This window comes from Chiloscyllium punctatum, chromosome 29, assembly GCF_047496795.1.
Source record: "Chiloscyllium punctatum isolate Juve2018m chromosome 29, sChiPun1.3, whole genome shotgun sequence".
In the NCBI taxonomy this organism is placed as follows: domain Eukaryota; kingdom Metazoa; phylum Chordata; class Chondrichthyes; order Orectolobiformes; family Hemiscylliidae; genus Chiloscyllium; species Chiloscyllium punctatum.
Window position 1 is genome coordinate 77,733,558 of NC_092767.1, and position 17,500 is coordinate 77,751,057.

At 55.6% G+C, this 17,500-nt stretch overlaps 1 protein-coding gene across 3 annotated transcripts in view; it reads right to left on the reverse strand.

Annotated features, from left to right (window-relative positions):
- LOC140454634 (uncharacterized) overlaps positions 1–17,500 on the reverse strand; it is a 222,696-nt gene that overhangs the window by 191,110 nt on the left and 14,086 nt on the right. The window contains exon 1 of one of the 3 annotated variants that reach the window (XM_072549542.1): positions 12,283–12,542. The exons of 1 other annotated variant lie outside the window; for it this stretch is intronic. The gene's annotated coding sequence lies outside the window, so the exon portion shown is untranslated. Of the gene's footprint in view, positions 1–12,282; positions 12,543–17,500 lie in introns of those variants that run through there. One more of the 3 variants, XM_072549540.1, reaches the window with a different exon arrangement.

Consider the following 17,500-nt stretch of genomic DNA (forward strand, 5'->3'; position numbering starts at 1 on the left):
GTAGGATGATGTGAGGCAGGTTTCTGATCAATGAGGGAGCCGAGGGTGATGGGGGGGGTCAGACAGGAAAGTGGAGTAGGGGGCTACCATCAGATTCCCAGTGATCGTATTGAATGATAGCAGAGGTACGATGGGCTGAAAGACCTAATCCTGCTCCAAACCTTTGCTTTCTCTTTCCAAAAATTTAATTTGTACGTGTGACGTGACATCACTGACTCAAGCAGCACTTACTGCTCGTCCCTAGTTACCCCCGGACCTGAGTGTCTCGTCAGGGCCCCTTCAGAAAGTGGTTAAAAAGCAGCCACATGGCGGTGGGCCTGTAGCCATATGTAGGCCTGAGCAGGGGAGGGAGAGTGGATTCCCTTCCCTAAGGGGCATGAGTGACCCTGGGCTGGAGTGTGACAGCAACGCTCTCACATTGAGAGTGGCCATTAGGGCAACCCGTCCCTGAATTTACGTTATAACCATTTCCCGCGGTGGGGTTTGATCCCGGGTCTGGGAGGGAGGCTGCTGGTTGCTAGGCCAGTGATGTTTACCATGACACCAGGCCGTCTTCAGGAGCCACTCTCCCAGAATCAGCCCTGGGACAAACGGAGCGTTCGGATCAGGAGTGTCCGTGGTTTCCGAGGTTTGGCTGTTTGGGAATCAAAGAGGAACAAAAACTCTCTCCATGAGCAAACAGCCCATGCCGTGTCAACAGGAAAACTGCTCGGATAGTTGGCACACCACATCAACAACCACACACTGCACAGGATGGCAACATGGACTGGGGCGTTCACAGGGCGCAAAGGCACTATACAAATGCAGGCTCTTTCTTTGCCATACCTCAGCACAGGGCTCCCTCAGTTCTGCCTCTCAGCACTGACCCTCCGACAGTGCGGCGCTCCCTCAGCACTGACCCTCCGACAGTGCGGCACTCCCACAGCACTGAGCCTCCGACAGTGCCCAGTCCCTCAGCACTGACCCTCCGACAGCGCAGCGCTCCCTCAGCACTGACCCTCCGACAGGTGCCACGCTCCCTCAGCACTGACCCTCCGACAGTGCGGCACTCCCTCAGCACTGACCCTCCGACAGTGCGGCACTCCCTCAGCACTGACCCTCCGACAGTGCGGCACTCCCTCAGCACTGACCCTCCGACAGTGCGGCACTCCCTCAGCACTGACCCTCCGACAGTGCGGCGCTCCCTCAGCACTGACCCTCCGACAGTGCGGCGCTCCCTCAGCACTGACCCTCCGACAGTGCGGCGCTCCCTCAGCACTGACCCTCCGACAGTGCTGCGCTCCCTCAGCACTGACCCTCCGACAGTGCGGCGCTCCCTCAGCACTGACCCTCCGACAGTGCGGCGCTCCCTCAGCACTGACCCTCCGACAGTGCGGCGCTCCCTCAGCACTGACCCTCCGACAGTGCGGCGCTCCCTCAGCACTGACCCTCCGACAGTGCGGCGCTCCCTCAGCACTGACCCTCCGACAGTGCGGCACTCCCTCAGCACTGACCCTCCGACAGTGCGGCACTCCCTCAGCACTGACCCTCCGACAGTGCGGCACTCCCTCAGCACTGACCCTCCGACAGTGCGGCACTCCCTCAGCACTGACCCTCCGACAGTGCGGCACTCCCTCAGCACTGACCCTCCGACAGTGCGGCACTCCCTCAGCACTGACCCTCCGACAGTGCGGCACTCCCTCAGCACTGACCCTCCGACAGTGCGGCGCTCCCTCAGCACTGACCCTCCGACAGTGCGGCGCTCCCTCAGCACTGACCCTCCGACAGTGCGGCGCTCCCTCAGCACTGACCCTCCGACAGTGCGGCGCTCCCTCAGCACTGACCCGCCGACAGTGCGGCGCTCCCTCAGCACTGACCCGCCGACAGTGCGGCGCTCCCTCAGCACTAACCCGCCGACAGTGCGGCGCTCCCTCAGCACTGACCCTCCGACAGTGCGGCGCTCCCTCAGCACTGACCCTCCGACAGTGCGGCGCTCCCTCAGCACTGACCCTCCGACAGTGCGGCACTCCCTCAGCACTGACCCTCCGACAGTGCGGCACTCCCTCAGCACTGACCCTCCGACAGTGCGGCACTCCCTCAGCACTGACCCTCCGACAGTGCGGCACTCCCTCAGCACTGACCTCCGACAGTGCGGCACTCCCTCAGCACTGACCCTCCGACAGTGCGGCACTCCCTCAGCACTGACCCTCCGACAGTGCGGCACTCCTCAGCACTGACCCTCCGACAGTGCGGCACTCCCTCAGCACTGACCCTCCGACAGTGCGGCACTCCCTCAGCACTGACCCTCCGACAGTGCGGCACTCCCTCAGCACTGACCCTCCGACAGTGCGGCACTCCCTCAGCACTGACCCTCCGACAGTGCGGCACTCCCTCAGCACTGACCCTCCGACAGTGCGGCACTCCCTCAGCACTGACCCTCCGACAGTGCGGCACTCCCTCAGCACTGACCCTCCGACAGTGCGGCACTCCCTCAGCACTGACCCTCCGACAGTGCGGCACTCCCTCAGCACTGACCCTCCGACAGTGCGGCACTCCCTCAGCACTGACCCTCCGACAGTGCGACACTCCCTCAGCACTGACCCTCCGACAGTGCGACACTCCCTCAGCACTGACCCTCCGACAGTGCGACACTCCCTCAGCACTGACCCTCCGACAGTGTGGCGCTCCCTCAGCACTGACCCTCCGACAGTGCAGCACTCCCTCAGCACTGACCCTCCGACAGTGTGGCACTCCCTCAGCACTGACCCTCCGACAGTGTGGCACTCCCTCAGCACTGACCCTCCGACAGTGCGGCACTCCCTCAGCACTGACCCTCCGACAGTGCGGTGCTCCCTCAGCACTGACCCTCCAACAGCGCGGCGCTCCCTCAGCACTGACCCTCCGACAGTGTGGCGCTCCCTCAGCAACTGATCCTCCGACAGTGCGGCGCTCCCTCAACACTGACCCTCCGACAGTGCCACGCTCCCTCAGCACTGACCCTCCGACAGTGTGGCGCTCCCACAGCACTGACCCTCTGACAGTGCGGCGCTCCCTCAACACTGACCCTCCGACAGTGCCACGCTCCCTCAGCACTGACCCTCCGACAGCGCGGCACTCCCTCAGGACTGACCCTCCGACAGTGCCCCCTGAACCTAAAGGTAGGTATTGTATTACATCAGGGCAGTCAGTATTCTGAAGTCCTCAGTGCTGTTGTCTCTCCCTGCCGAACGGATTGCTGGTTTTGTTTAACCAGATGAAAACATGCATTCCAGCTGTCACGACTCAGAGACCTGCCAGGGCTCGAGGCAAACCGCAGCACTGACATTGATTGGACAAAGCTGACTGTTCACATGAAGTGACCAACTCTGACCCACGAGGTTTCACAATGGATTCTCTTTGTGAGCTGTACAGAGGGAATAGCACCAGGCCTGCACCAGGAATGGGTCACAGCAGGTTTTCAGAAAGCAACAGGAAGGGAAAGAGTTTTTGGGAACTTGATGAGGAGGAAGGGTGAACGATTTGCCCTCTCTCCACGAGTGCCAGGCCATTATGTCTTTGTGTTCGATCACCCAACTACTGTCAACAGAAAGCAACAACTTCCACACCGATATATTTCACTTCATTTAGGAAGGGCATTCCTGGATCGGAAATCTGACTCCTGAATCTAAGATGGAGAAACAATGGAAAACCTTGAATTGATGTAGCACCTCTCACAACCACTGCAATGGCCCCAAGTGCTAAACCAGCCGGTTTTTTTTAAGAGGGTCATTTTGCTGTCATTTTGTCAAAGATTTAAAGATTAATCTCTGTCTGTAAGGTGTGTTCAATGAATAATTGTTGGACAGGACACCAGTCAGAACTCCCCTGTCTCCTCACTGTAACGTCACAGTGTGATAGACTCAGAGCTGTACAGCACAGAAACAGACCCTTCGGTCCAACTTGTCCATGCTGACCAGATATCCTAACCTAATCTAGTCCCATTTGCCAGCACTTGGCCCATATCCCTCCAAATTCTTCCTATTCATATACCCATCCAGATGCCTTCTAAATTCCTTAAACCTATGGCCTCTAGTTCTGGACTTACACCCCCTCCATCCCAGAGAAAACACCTTGTCCATTCCCCCTATTCATGCCCAATCCCTGGACCTTTTCACTTTAAGGTGAAGGGGCAAATGAGGTCGCAATATACAGTTACCTCCAAATGACAGCAACACTGACAGTGCGGCACTCCCTCAGCACTGACCCTCCGACAGTGCGGCATTCCCTCAGCAGTGACCCTCCTACAGTGCGGCGCTCCCTCAGTACCGACCCTCCGACAGTGCGGCACTCCCTCAGCGCTGACCCTCCGACAGTGCGGCACCCCCTCAGCGCTGACCCTCCGACAGTGCGGCACCCCCTCAGCGCTGACCCTCCGACAGTGCGGCACTCCCTCAGCACTGACCCTCCGACAGTGCGGCACTCCCTCAGCACTGACCCTCCGACAGTGCGGCACTCCCTCAGCACTGACCCTCCGACAGTGCGGCACTCCCTCAGCACTGACCCTCCGACAGTGCGGCACTCCCTCAGCACTGACCCTCCGACAGTGCGGCACTCCCTCAGCACTGACCCTCCGACAGTGCGGCACTCCCTCAGCACTGACCCTCCGACAGTGCGGCACTCCCTCAGCACTGACCCTCTGACAGTGCGGCACTCCCTCAGCACTGACCCTCCGACAGTGCGGCACTCCCTCAGTACTGACCCTCCGACAGTGCGGCACTCCCTCAGCGCTGACCTTCAGGGAGTACAGTGCCGCACTGTCAGAAAGGCAGTGATCAGATCTACAGGGGTGGTCAGGGATTGCTGTGGTCTCTGGTGACGTGTACACAACATGAAACCATTCCTTGGTGAGTGTGAGATTACATCAATCTCTGCTCTCTCAGTCACTCAGTGGCAGTTATGACTAACTGCTCTGTCTGAATGTTCCTACAACAGCTCCATCAGGAACTGAGGCTGGGTGTGGAAGGATTGAGAAATTGCCAGTAATCCCGCTCTGGGATAAGCCATTCCCAGTGAGGACAACCCTGGTTTATCAGCCTGGAAAATGACCTAAAGGAACATGAGACATGATCTTTGTTCTGCACTGAGTGGATCGGAATCTAAACCCTCCATTCCCAGCAACATCCTGGTAAATCTCTTCTGAACCCTCTCCCGCTTAATATCGTCCTTCCTACAGGAGGGCGACTCAAACTGCACGTAATATTCCAGGGGAGACCTCACCAACATCCTGTACAACCTCAACATGAAGTCCCAGAAGACCGTAGACATAGGAGCGGAAATTAGGCCATTCAGCCCATCGAGTGCATGTTCAATCATGGCTGATACATTACTCAATCCCTGCTTTCTCCCCATAACCCTTGATAATCAAGAACCGATCTATCTCCATCTGAAATATACTCAGTGACCCGGCCCCCACAGCCTTCAGTGGCAGTGAATTCCAGAGATTCCCCATTCTCTGGCTGAAGAAGTTTCTCCTTATCTCCGTTCTCAAAGGGTCTGCCCTTTACTCCAAGGCTGTGGCCTTGGGTCCTAGTCTCTCGTACCAATGGAAACATCTTCCCAACGATCCACTCTGTCCAGTCCAGTCAGTGTTCGGTAAGTTTTAATTAGATCCTCCCCTCATCCTTCTAAACTCCCCTGAGCCCCAGAGCCCTCAAACGTTCCTCATATGTTAAACCTTTCATTCCTGGGATCATTCTCATGAAGCTCCTCTGGAGTTGCTCCAGGGCCAGTACATCCTTCCTGATGTAATGGGCCCAAAATTGCTCACAATATTCTAAATGCCCGAAACGTGGACTCTCCTGCCCCTCGGATGCTGCCTGACCTGCTGTGCTTTTCCAGCACCACCCTCTCGACTCTGATCTCCAGCATCTCCAGTGCTCACTTTCTCGATTCTCTACCACGTGGTCCGACCAGAACCTTATAAAGCCTCAGAAGTGCATCCCTGATTTTATTTCTAGTCCTCTTGAAATAAAAGCCGACACTGCATTTACCTTCCTAATTACCGACTTCACCTGCAAGTTCATTTTAACAGAATCCTGAACCAGGACTCCCAAGTCCCTTTGCACTTCAGATTTCTGAATTTTCTCCCCATTTAGTCCCAGCTCCTACACTCAAAGCAAAACAAAAAATGATGGAAATTACAGAGCTCTGGTGAAGAGTCATCTAAACTCGAAACGTTAACTTGTTCTCTCTCTGTGAATGCTGCCTGACCCACTGTGATCTCCAGATTTGTTGTTCTCAGTACAGATTCCCAGCATCTGCAGTGATTAGTTTCCGTACTGAAAGTTCTGAACGATGAAAGCAAGGTTAGAATCATGGAACCCATCTGGTGCAGAAAAAGGACCCATTGGGGCCAAAGAGCATCCCACCCAGACCCACATCCAATTACCCCTTCACAGACACTTGGGATGGTCAGCAAATAATTGAGGGCTTTATGACAAATTCAATCGCCATGGTTCACTGTCAGGTCGATTTCTGCTGCCCTGACACCATTTTAATCCCATCACTCCCTCTCGGAGACAGTGGGGACTGCGGTTGCTGGAGATCAGAGTCGAGAGGGTGGTGCTGGAAAAGCACAGCAGGTCAGGCAGCATCCGGGGGGGGGGGGGGGGGGGGAACAGGAGAATCGACGATTCGTGCACAAGCCCCATTCCGGATGAAGGTGGAAAACAACCCCTTCGTCAGCCCCCACCTTGGAAACACGTACCCAGCCAGATGACAATACTTTCATTTCCCACTTTATCCCTATTTCCTGGTTAAAGAGAGAGAGGCAAATCCCTTGCACCCACTTCAATTGGAATAACCGTGGCAAATGGGGGAGGCCATTCAGCCTATAGAGCGTGTGTCAGCTCTCTGCACGAGTCATTTCATCCAATGGGCTTCTTGTGGCACAGTGGTAGTGCTCTTATCTCTGGGACTTGCAGACGTGTGTCACAACATGGACCAAATTGTAAAAATACTCCAGTTAGCCAGTCCCACTCCCCAATTCTCTGCCTGTGACACCCCTCCCCCCTGCTGTTTGTCCAATCCTCCTCTGAAAGCCTCCATTACACACTGTCTCTGCCACACTCTCAGGGAAGTGCATTCTAGACCTTGGCCCACTCGCTGCACGACCGAGATCATCATTCATATTCCTTCAGATCCCGCCCCCCCCCCGCCCACCGTCACCCGTAATTTGGGATCCTCTCATTCCCAACCCCTATTGTAATGTTACCCACATCATCACTCCCTCTCGGAGACAGTGAGGACTGCGGTTGCTGGAGATCAGAGTCGAGAGGGTGGTGCTGGAAAAGCACAGCAGGTCAGGCAGCATCCGGGGGGGGGCAGGAGAATCAACGATTCGTGCACAAGCCCCATTCCGGATGAAGGGCCCATGCCCAAAACACCAACTCTCCTGCTCCCCAGATGCTGCCTAACTTGCTGTGTTTTTCCAGCACCACGCCATCACGTCTCTGTCAGCTCATTCTACCAACGAGCCACTTGTAAAACAAATTGCCCCTCGTGTCCTTTTCAAAATCTTTGCCCTCTCACCTTAAGACTCCGCCTCCTCCTTCCACTCACCTTATCTACGCCCCTCATGACTTTGTAAAGGTCACCCCTCCACCTCCCACTCTCCAGTCAAAAACGTCCCAGCCCATCCAATCACTTCGGGATCCTCTGATTCTCAACCTTCCAGCCAATGGGAACAGTTTCTCCCTCCTCACAATTATGAAACGCTGGATCAAATCTCTTCTGGGGCAGGTTGGCCAATCCCCAGCCCCTTGAATCTCTAACTGGGGTTCCTTACCCCTGCAGTCACTCCCCTCAATCTGTGAGAAACTCCCCTGACCTGCACTGATCCCCTGGAGGCTAAACTAAGGCCTTCATTCGAGCTTTCCATCCAGCTGGGAAGCATTGGCCCGTTGGCCATTCACTCCAGGAGATTAGATCCTTTCAAATCGACCAATGCCAGGAGTTTCCTATCTGCATCATCTTTTCCTGTCCCGTGAGCCAACACACAGACAAACTCTGGACCCTTCTCGATATTTCCTGGTCAGCCCACTCAGAGATGTTGCAGCACCAACCCACCCCCAACCCCCAACCCCCACCCCTCCCCCGGGCTCCTGGCTCAGGGGTAGGGACACTACAGCCCTGAGTTTGAGAGATTATCTTTGCCCCAGTAATTGCCCCAGTAGACAACTAATCTCTCAGGAAATAGTCATCGAATTGTCCAACTCAAAATGACAAGCCTGCAGAGCCCAGAACCTCAAACTGATGGACGCAATGTGGGAGGGTCACTTTGAGCCTATTTGCAACAGTCATAGACTCGTCAACTTTAAGGGCATTTAAATGGTCATTGGATAAACATATGGAGGATAATGGAACAGTGTAGGTCAGATGGGCTTCAGATTAGTTCCACAGGACAGCACAACAGAGGGCCGAAGGGCCTGTATTCTGCTGGAACGTTCTAGGTTCATGCCAAAGACTCGACACTCCTCACTGCGCTGCCTAAGACCAGGTCCTCAGTGAGTCACAGTGGGGACTGGGCTGTGTCCACTCTGGAACATTTCCCAGTTGCTTCTCTGGCCTAAGAACAGGATTCATCTCATCGCCATTTTCAAGGTAGTGTTGGGGGATGGCTGGTGCTGACAGAGAGCAACGTGTTCGAACTGTGCAACATTTTCAGACAGCTCCTTATCAGAGAGCTCTCGCCACATCAGAAAAACAATAACTCCAGGCAGATGTGGCACAGACCCTAACCAACAAAAACAAAGAGAGACAATTCCAAATAGGTTGTGCCTTTCCGAGGCTCCGGAGTGAGGTTTCAGAGAGACTGGACCCTCTTCCTAACTGGAATCACACTGGGAAATGACCAGGAAGGAGACAGAGACCAGGCCTCGGTAAACGCAGGGATATTCCATGCAGGAGACTAGCATTTACATAGCACCTTTTACAATGTCAGAGCCTCTTAAAGTGAAGTGCACTCACTGTTACAATAGAGGAATCACAGCCGTCCATTTACGTACAACAAGATCCCATGAACAGTGAAGTTGCAATGACACAGAAGCTAGTTCAAAGTTGATGAAGGGAAATATTTTCACAGGGACACATGGTGGGGGCAGGGACAGAGCAGACACAGACACAGACACAGAGATAAATCTCCCCCATGGCACAGCAAAATAAAGCCAGATGATCTTCCCATCTCCCTGAGTGGATACGAGGAGTTTTCACAGATGGTCATGTCCCAGTAGCATCACCCCTTCGGCTAGTCAGTTACAGTATAAGGCGGGATACTGTGGGTGTCAGTGTGTCAACATTTACAGAGGGACCCTTGAGGAGGGGTCATCCTCAAAGGGCACTCCCTCAGCACTGACCCTCCGACAGTGCGGCACTCCCTCAGCACTGACCCTCCAGCAGTGTGGCACTCCCTCAGCACTGACCCTCCAGCAGTGCGGCACTCCCTCAGCACTGACCCTCCAGCAGTGCGGCACTCCCTCAGCACTGATCCTCCGACAGTGCAGCACTCCCTCAGCACTGATCCTCCGACAGTGCGGCTCTCCCTCAGCACTGACCCTCCGACAGTGCGACGCTCCCTCAGCACTGACACTCCGACAGCGCCCACCCCCTCAGCACTGACCCTCCGACAGCGCCCACCCCCTCAGCACTGACCCTCCGACAGCGCCCACCCCCTCAGCACTGACCCTCTGACTGTGCCCTCTCCCTCAGCACTGACACTCCGACAGTGCCCACTCCCTCAGCACTGACCCTCCGACAGTGCGGCATTCCCTCAGCACTAATCCTCCGACAGTGCGGCACTCCCTCAGTACTGACCCTCTGACAGTGCGGCACTCCCTCAGCACTGACCCTCCGACAGTGCGACGCTCCCTCAGCACTGACCCTCCGACAGTGCGACGCTCCCTCAGCACTGACCCTCCGACAGTGTGGTTCTCCCTCAGCACTGACCCTCCGACAGTGCAGCACTCCCTCAGCACTGACCCTCCGACAGTGCCCACTCCCTCAGCACTGACCCTCCGACAGTGCGGCACTCCCTCAGCACTGACTCTCCGATAGTGCCCACCCCCTCAGCACTGACCCTCCGACAGTGCGGCACTCCCTCAGCACTGACCCTCCGACAGTACCCACTCCCTCAGCACTGACCCTCTGACAGTGCCCACCCCCTCAGCACTGACCCTCCGACAGTGCCCACTCCCTCAGCACTGACCCTCCGACAGTGTGGCACTCCCTCAGCACTGACCCGCCGACAGTGCCCACTCCCTCAGCACTGACACTCCGACAGTGCCCACTCCCTCAGCACTGACCCTCCAACAGTGTGGCACTCCCTCAGCACTGACCCTCCGACAGTGCCCACTCCCTCAGCACTGACCCTCCGACAGTGCCCACTCCCTCAGCACTGACCCTCCGACAGTGCGGTTCTCCCTCAGCACTGACCCTCCGACAGTGCGGCACTCCCTCAGCACTGACCCTCCGACAGTGCGGCACTCCCTCAGCACTGACCCTCCGACAGTGCGGCACTCCCTCAGCACTGACCCTCCGACAGTGTGGTTCTCCCTCAGCACTGACCCTCCGACAGTGCAGCACTCCCTCAGCACTGACCCTCCGACAGTGCCCACTCCCTCAGCACTGACCCTCCGACAGTGCGGCGCTACCTCAGCACTGACCCTCCGACAGTGCAGCACTCCCTCAGCACTGACCCTCCGACAGTGCGGCACTCCCTCAGCACTGACCCTCCGACAGTGCGGCACTCCCTCAGCACTGACCCTCCGACAGTACCCACTCCCTCAGCACTGACCCTCTGACAGTGCCCACCCCCTCAGCACTGACCCTCCGACAGTGTGGCACTCCCTCAGCACTGACCCGCCGACAGTGCCCACTCCCTCAGCACTGACCCTCCGACAGTGCCCACTCCCTCAGCACTGACCCTCCGACAGTGTGGCACTCCCTCAGCACTGACCCTCCGACAGTGCCCACTCCCTCAGCACTGACCCTCCGACAGTGCCCACTCCCTCAGCACTGACCCTCCGACAGTGCGGTTCTCCCTCAGCACTGACCCTCCGACAGTGCGGCACTCCCTCAGCACTGACCCTCCGACAGTGTGGCACTCCCTCAGCACTGACCCTCCGACAGTGCCCACTCCCTCAGCACTGACCCTCCGACAGTGCGGCACTCCCTCAGCAGTGTCCTGGGAGAATCAAACTGCAGTTAGTTTTGAATCCACAATCCTGGGGAGATGTGGACTCCTCTCTACCCTGACCACCCTCCAAATTAGACGAGTGCAGTTCACCAAACTAATGCCCCTCTGACGTGGTGTTTACCCCCATTTATAAATCCTCCCCCTTTTTCTCGATGCTCTGAAATTAGCCGCAGTTCTTTCAAAAAATATGGAGTCTCTCCCAGTGGGATTGGCCCAAATACCTTCAATAAACCTCAAACTAAAAGTGCTCTATCAGAAACAGGAGCTCTATCCACCCCTAGCTCCCCTCACTCCCTCTCGATTACAGTCTCAGTTTGAAATTCTGCGGCCAATGGAGACATTCTGGGGGAGTTTTCAGCATTTTAGAATCAAGTTACTGGTGCCCGGGTGATATCCGGAGCAGATAAACTATTCCATCTTCATACAGAATGAAAGAACATTTTAGGGAGCAAGGGCTTGTGTCTGTCTGTGAGTGTGTGTGTGTGTGAGAGTGTCTGTGTGAGAGTGTGTGGTTGTGTGTGAGTGTCTGTGAGAGAGTGTCTGTGTGAGAGTGTGTGAGTGTCTTTGTGAGAGTGTGTGGCTGTGTGTTTGTGTCTGTGTAAGAGTGTGTGTGGCTGTATGTGTGTCTGTGTGAGAGTGTATCTGTGCGTGTGTCTGTGTGAGAGTGTATCTGTGTGTGTGTGTCTGTGTGTGAGAGTGTGAGTCTGTGTGTGTGTATCTGTGTGTGAGTGTGAGAGTCTGTGTGAGAGTGTGTGGCTGTGTGTTTGTGTCTGTGTAAGAGTGTGTGTGGCTGTATGTGTGTCTGTGTGAGAGTGTGTCTGTGTGAGAGTGTATCTGTGTGTGTGTGTGTGTCTGTGTGCGGCCGAACAGTGTTCCTCTCTGGGATTAACTGGGAGAGATTTTGGGAAGTGGTTAATTTCAGTGAAACCCCAGCGCCGGCTCCCACACAATCCGAACCCAGGAGCGGTCTGAGGATGTTCTCTCTGTCCCTGGAACCGAGTGGAAAAGGACAAAATGAAATCTGCTCAAACCCGAGAGAGGGGAGACTGCTTAAGAAAATCCTCTTTACTCACCGCCAGTCCTTGTGTGCTGCTCTTGGGGGGTGGGGTGGGGTGGGAGGGGGTGACTGAATCTCCTTCCAGTCAGACCCCACTCTACAATGTCCTGCCCTTTTTCCTTTCTCCTTCAGTGGAACAGCCAGGAATCTCAGGAACGGATCATTCTGTGTCCCTTCCAGCACCAAGGGGCTGGGGGAAGAGAGAGAGAGCTTCCCTCCAGCCGGATTCAATGCAGCAAACGGACTTTCTCAACCCTCTCCCTCTCTCTTTTTCTCCTTCTCCCTCTCCCTCTCTCTCTCCCTCTCTCTCCCAAGGCTGGCGCGGCTCCTTAACCCTGTGTGTGCACAACTCCTCCAGCTCTCTCTCTCTCTCTCCCCTCCTGCAGGGACGGGGGTGTGAGAGGCAGGACTCCCCCTGACAGACACACCAGCCCCTCATCTTTCACCGCCTCCCCTCTTCCCCCATCCCCCGAGATTTCTCCGTGAGCTATTCGGCCACAGCAGGCATCACAGCTCTCCACCGCCAGCCCAGTTATCGGGACTCAGAGAGCGGAGCTGCCCGGGGTGAGAGAGTTCAACCTCCCGCCTCCCCGGACACCGGGAACAAACACAGAGGAAAACACCATTTACTTCACACACCCCACTTTCCCGAACTCATCTGTATGTTCCCGCACACCTCAACCCTCCCTATCTCTGTCACCCCCTCCAGCCCCTACACCCCCTCCCTATCTCTGTCACCCCCTCCCTATCTCTGTAACCCTCTCCAGCTCTACACCCTCTCCCTATCTCTGTAACCCCCTCCCACCTCTACACCCCCTCCCTATCTCTGTAACCCCCTCCAGCCCATACACCCCCTCTAGTCCCTACACCCCCTCCCTATCTCTGTCACCCCCTCCAGCCCCCACACCCCCTCCCTATCTCTGTCACCCCCTCTGGCCTCTACACCCCCTCCCTATCTCTGTAACCCCCTCCAGCCCCTACACTCCTCCCTATCTCTGTAACCTCCCTCTGTATTCCGGCCCTCTCCTTGAATATTCCAGATTTCCATCCCTCTGCCATTGTCGTTTCCCAAATTCTGGAATTTCCTCCATGAAAATTGTGTCCCCTCTCCCCCTCCCATTCGGTCTCCTCCTTTAGGACCCTCCTTTGGACTAATCCCTTTGACCATACCCTTGGTCACCAAGGTTGCTACTATAGGAAGGCAAGTTGTTGTTGAGATGCCGAGGAGAGAGAGATGCTTTGTAAACAAATTGGACCAGCTTTCAGACAGGCAACTGAAATCAAGTCCAAGGTGGTTTGAATTATAGATGGGCAGAGTTTTAAGCAGGAAGGGAATCAGTGGGGCTGGGGGGAGGCCGGAGAGTGGGTGATCAGATCAGCAATGGGGGGGAAGCAGGCTGGATGGGCTGAATGGCCTATAGGACACTGGATTGGTAGGAAGGCAGGATCAGAGAAGCAAGCAATTGGGATTCTGAGGAGGGACTCCTGAAAAACATTCCTTTTTATCTGTCACCCACACCCACCCCCCACCCCCCCCCCACCCCCCCCCACCCCCCCCCCACTCAGTTCTGTCTGAAATATTTACCCTCTGTGTGTCATAATGATTGTGAAAAGGTTTAACCCCAGTGATTGGCCGGAGAGGTGGATCAAGAGCACTCTCTCTCTCTTCCCTCCCACCCTCCTCTTCCTGCCTATCTTGGGTCTGCCCACTGCCTTGGACAGGTATCCATACCCCTCATGGCACCCCCCACCTTTGCCAGGAGAAAGTGAGGACTGCAGATGCTGGAGATTTGGTCGAGAGAGTGGTGCTGGAAAAGCGCAGCAGGTCAGGCAGCATCCGAGGGGCAGGAGAATTGACGTTTCGGGCATGAGCCCTTCATCAGGACGTTCACCCCATCTTTGCCAGGACTGAACCGAGATGCCAACTGCTCATATCTGGGGGGGTCCTGATTAATTTGGATTCACAAAGTCTCAAGACTCTGGGGGCAGGGGGTCCCAATCTCCCCCTGTCAGTGCAGCGCTGTGTGTTTGCACGAGACCCTCTCTGTTGGATGTAAATGATCCCAAAGTCTGTACATGAGGAGAACGTGGTGTCAGAGGCAAGGTGCTAGCATGGATAGAAGCTGGGCTGAATGGCAGAAAGTAGAGTGTGGGGATAAAAAAGATCCTTCTCAGGATGGCAGCCGATGACCAGTGGTGATCAACAAGGCTCAGTGTTGGGACCACAACTTTTTACCTTATACATTAACGATCGAGATGAATAGATCATTCATCCTAGATGAATAATGATCTAGATTTGTGGGTGGCACAGTGGTTGGCACTGCTGCCCGACACCGCCAGAGACCCGGGTTCAACTCCCGCCTCAGAATGGATTTTGCACATTCTCCCCGTGTCTGCGTGGGTTTCCTCCCACAGTCCAAAAAAAACAATGTGCAGTTCAGGGTGAATTGGCCACGCTAAATTGCCCGTGGTGTTAAGGTGAGGGGGCAAATGTAGGGGAATGGGTCTGGGTGGGTTGCTCTTCGAAGGGTCGGTGTGGATTTGTTGGGCTGAAGGGCCTGTTTCCGCACTGTAGAGAATCTAAATGAAGGGACTGAGGGCTACGTTTGCAGATGATATAAAGAGGGGTCGAGGGACAGGTAGCACTGAGGAGGCTGGGAGGTTGCAGAAGGATTTGGACACGTGAAGACAATGGGCAAAGAAGTGGCAGATGGAGTATAACATGGGAAAGTGTGAGGTCGTGCACTTCATTCGGAAGAATAGAGGCAAGGACTATTTTCTAAATGGGGAGAAAATTCAGAAGTCTGAAGCACAAAGAGACTTGGGAGTTCTAGTCCAGGATCCTCTCAACGTAAACTTGTCGGTTGAGTCAGAAATTAGGAAGGCAAGTGCAAGGATGGCATTTAGTTTGAGAGGATTTTAATATAAAAACAGTCATGTACTTCTGAGGCTCTGTAAGGCTCGGTCAGACCACATTTGGAGTGCTCCCAAACACCTGCTCCCGTTTGCCTATATTGCTGAAGCTGTTGGTCTGAATGGCTGCTCGTGGGATCTTGCTGTGCACAAATTAGCTGCTACATTCCAGCTGTGACGATCCATCAAAGGCTCATCATTGGCTGTAAATCACTTTGCGACATCCTTGAGGTGGTGTCAGGCGCTACAGAAATGCAAGTCGGACTTTTCCATCTGCAGGCGGGCGGGAGGTGGGGATGCCAGTGGGGCCGTGTGGCAGCAGGAAGTGGGGTCGTGGGGTCTTCAGGGAGAGTTGAATTTCCTGACATGTCCATTTAGGAGCAGAGTGAATGAATCTCAAGACTACTTTGACAGAATATGTTCATATCATCATGAGGTGTGCCAATGGAGATCAGACAATGAACATAGAACATTCCAGCACAGTACAGGCCCTTCAGCCCTCAATGTTGCGCTGACCTGTGGAACCGATCTGAAGCCCATCTAACTTACACTGTTCCATCCTCGTCCATATGTTTATCCAATGACCATTTAAATGCCCTTAAAGTTGGCGAGTCTACTACTGTTGCAGGCACTGAGGGAGTAAAGAAACTACCTCTGACATTGGTCCTGTATCTATCACCCCTCAATTTAAAGCGATGTCCCCTTGTGCTAGACATCACCATCTGAGGAAAAAGGCTCTCACTGTCCAACCTATCTAACCTTCTGATTATTGCTGTTATTATCACGACTGACTGGAGATTCAGATACAACTGTAATGCCTTAGGGACATGCTGGTGTGGATCCTGTGAGTGTCTGGTCTATCACCTCAGTGCTGGGCTCCCAGTTAGACTGTCTGCTATTCCGTCCTCACTGTGGGAGCGGCCTGTGAAAGCTCCTGTTCCACAATGTTGCTGACATTTCTCCATTGCACCGTCCCCAGGATATACCAGACAGTACTTACCATAACACAACTCAGTCAGTCCGGGCCAGGTTAGCTCCCTCACACTGAGGGCACTCACTAAGCCCAGGGCTACACACGGTACTCCAGAGACAACAGCACAATATTCATACGGTAACTCAGAGTGTACTACAGCTGGAGTGCCGCACTGTCAGAGGGTCAGTGCTGAGGGAGTGGGCACTGTCAGAGGGTCAGTCCTGAGGGAGTGGGCACTGTCAGAGGGTCAGTGCTGAGGGAGCGCAGGACTGTCAGAGGGTCAGTGCTGAGGGAGTGGGCACTGTCAGAGGGTCAGTGCTGAGGGAGTGGGCACTGTCAGAGGGTCAGTGCTGAGGGAGTGCCGCACTGTCGGAGGGTCAGTGCTGAGGGAGTGGGCACTGTCAGAGGGTCAGTGCTGAGGGAGTGGGCACTGTCAGAGGGTCAGTGCTGAGGGAGTGGGCACTGTCAGAGGGTCAGTCCTGAGGGAGTGGGCACTGTCAGAGGGTCAGTGCTGAGGGAGCGCAGGACTGTCAGAGGGTCAGTGCTGAGGGAGTGGGCACTGTCAGAGGGTCAGTGCTGAGGGAGTGGGCACTGTCAGAGGGTCAGTGCTGAGGGAGTGCCGCACTGTCGGAGGGTCAGTGCCGAGGGAGTGGGCACTGTCAGAGGGTCAGTGCTGAGGGAGTGGGCACTGTCAGAGGGTCAGTGCTGAGGGAGTGGGCACTGTCCGAGGGTCAGTGCTGAGGGAGTGGGCACTGTCCGAGGGTCAGTGCTGAGGGAGTGGGCACTGTCGGAGGGTCAGTGCTGAGGGAGTGGGCACTGTCGGAGGGTCAGTGCTGAGGGAGTGCCGCACTGTCAGAGGGTCAGTGCTGAGGGAGTGGGCACTGTCAGAGGGTCAGTGCTGAGGGAGTGGGCACTGTCGGAGGGTCAGTGCTGAGGGAGTGCCGCACTGTCAGAGGGTCAGTGCTGAGGGAGTGGGCACTGTCAGAGGGTCAGTGCTGAGGGAGTGGGCACTGTCAGAGGGTCAGTCCTGAGGGAGTGGGCACTGTCAGAGGGTCAGTGCTGAGGGAGTGGGCACTGACAGAGGGTCAGTGCTGAGGGAGTGGGCACTGTCAGAGGGTCAGTGCTGAGGGAGTGCCGCACTGTCGGAGGGTCAGTGCTGAGGGAGTGGGCACTGTCAGAGGGTCAGTGCTGAGGGAGTGGGCACTGTTAGAGGGTCAGTGCTGAGGGAGTGGGCACTGTCCGAGGGTCAGTGCTGAGGGAGTGGGCACTGTCTGAGGGTCAGTGCTGAGGGAGTGCCGCACTGTCAGAGGGTCAGTGCTGAGGGAGTGGGCACTGTCAGAGGGTCAGT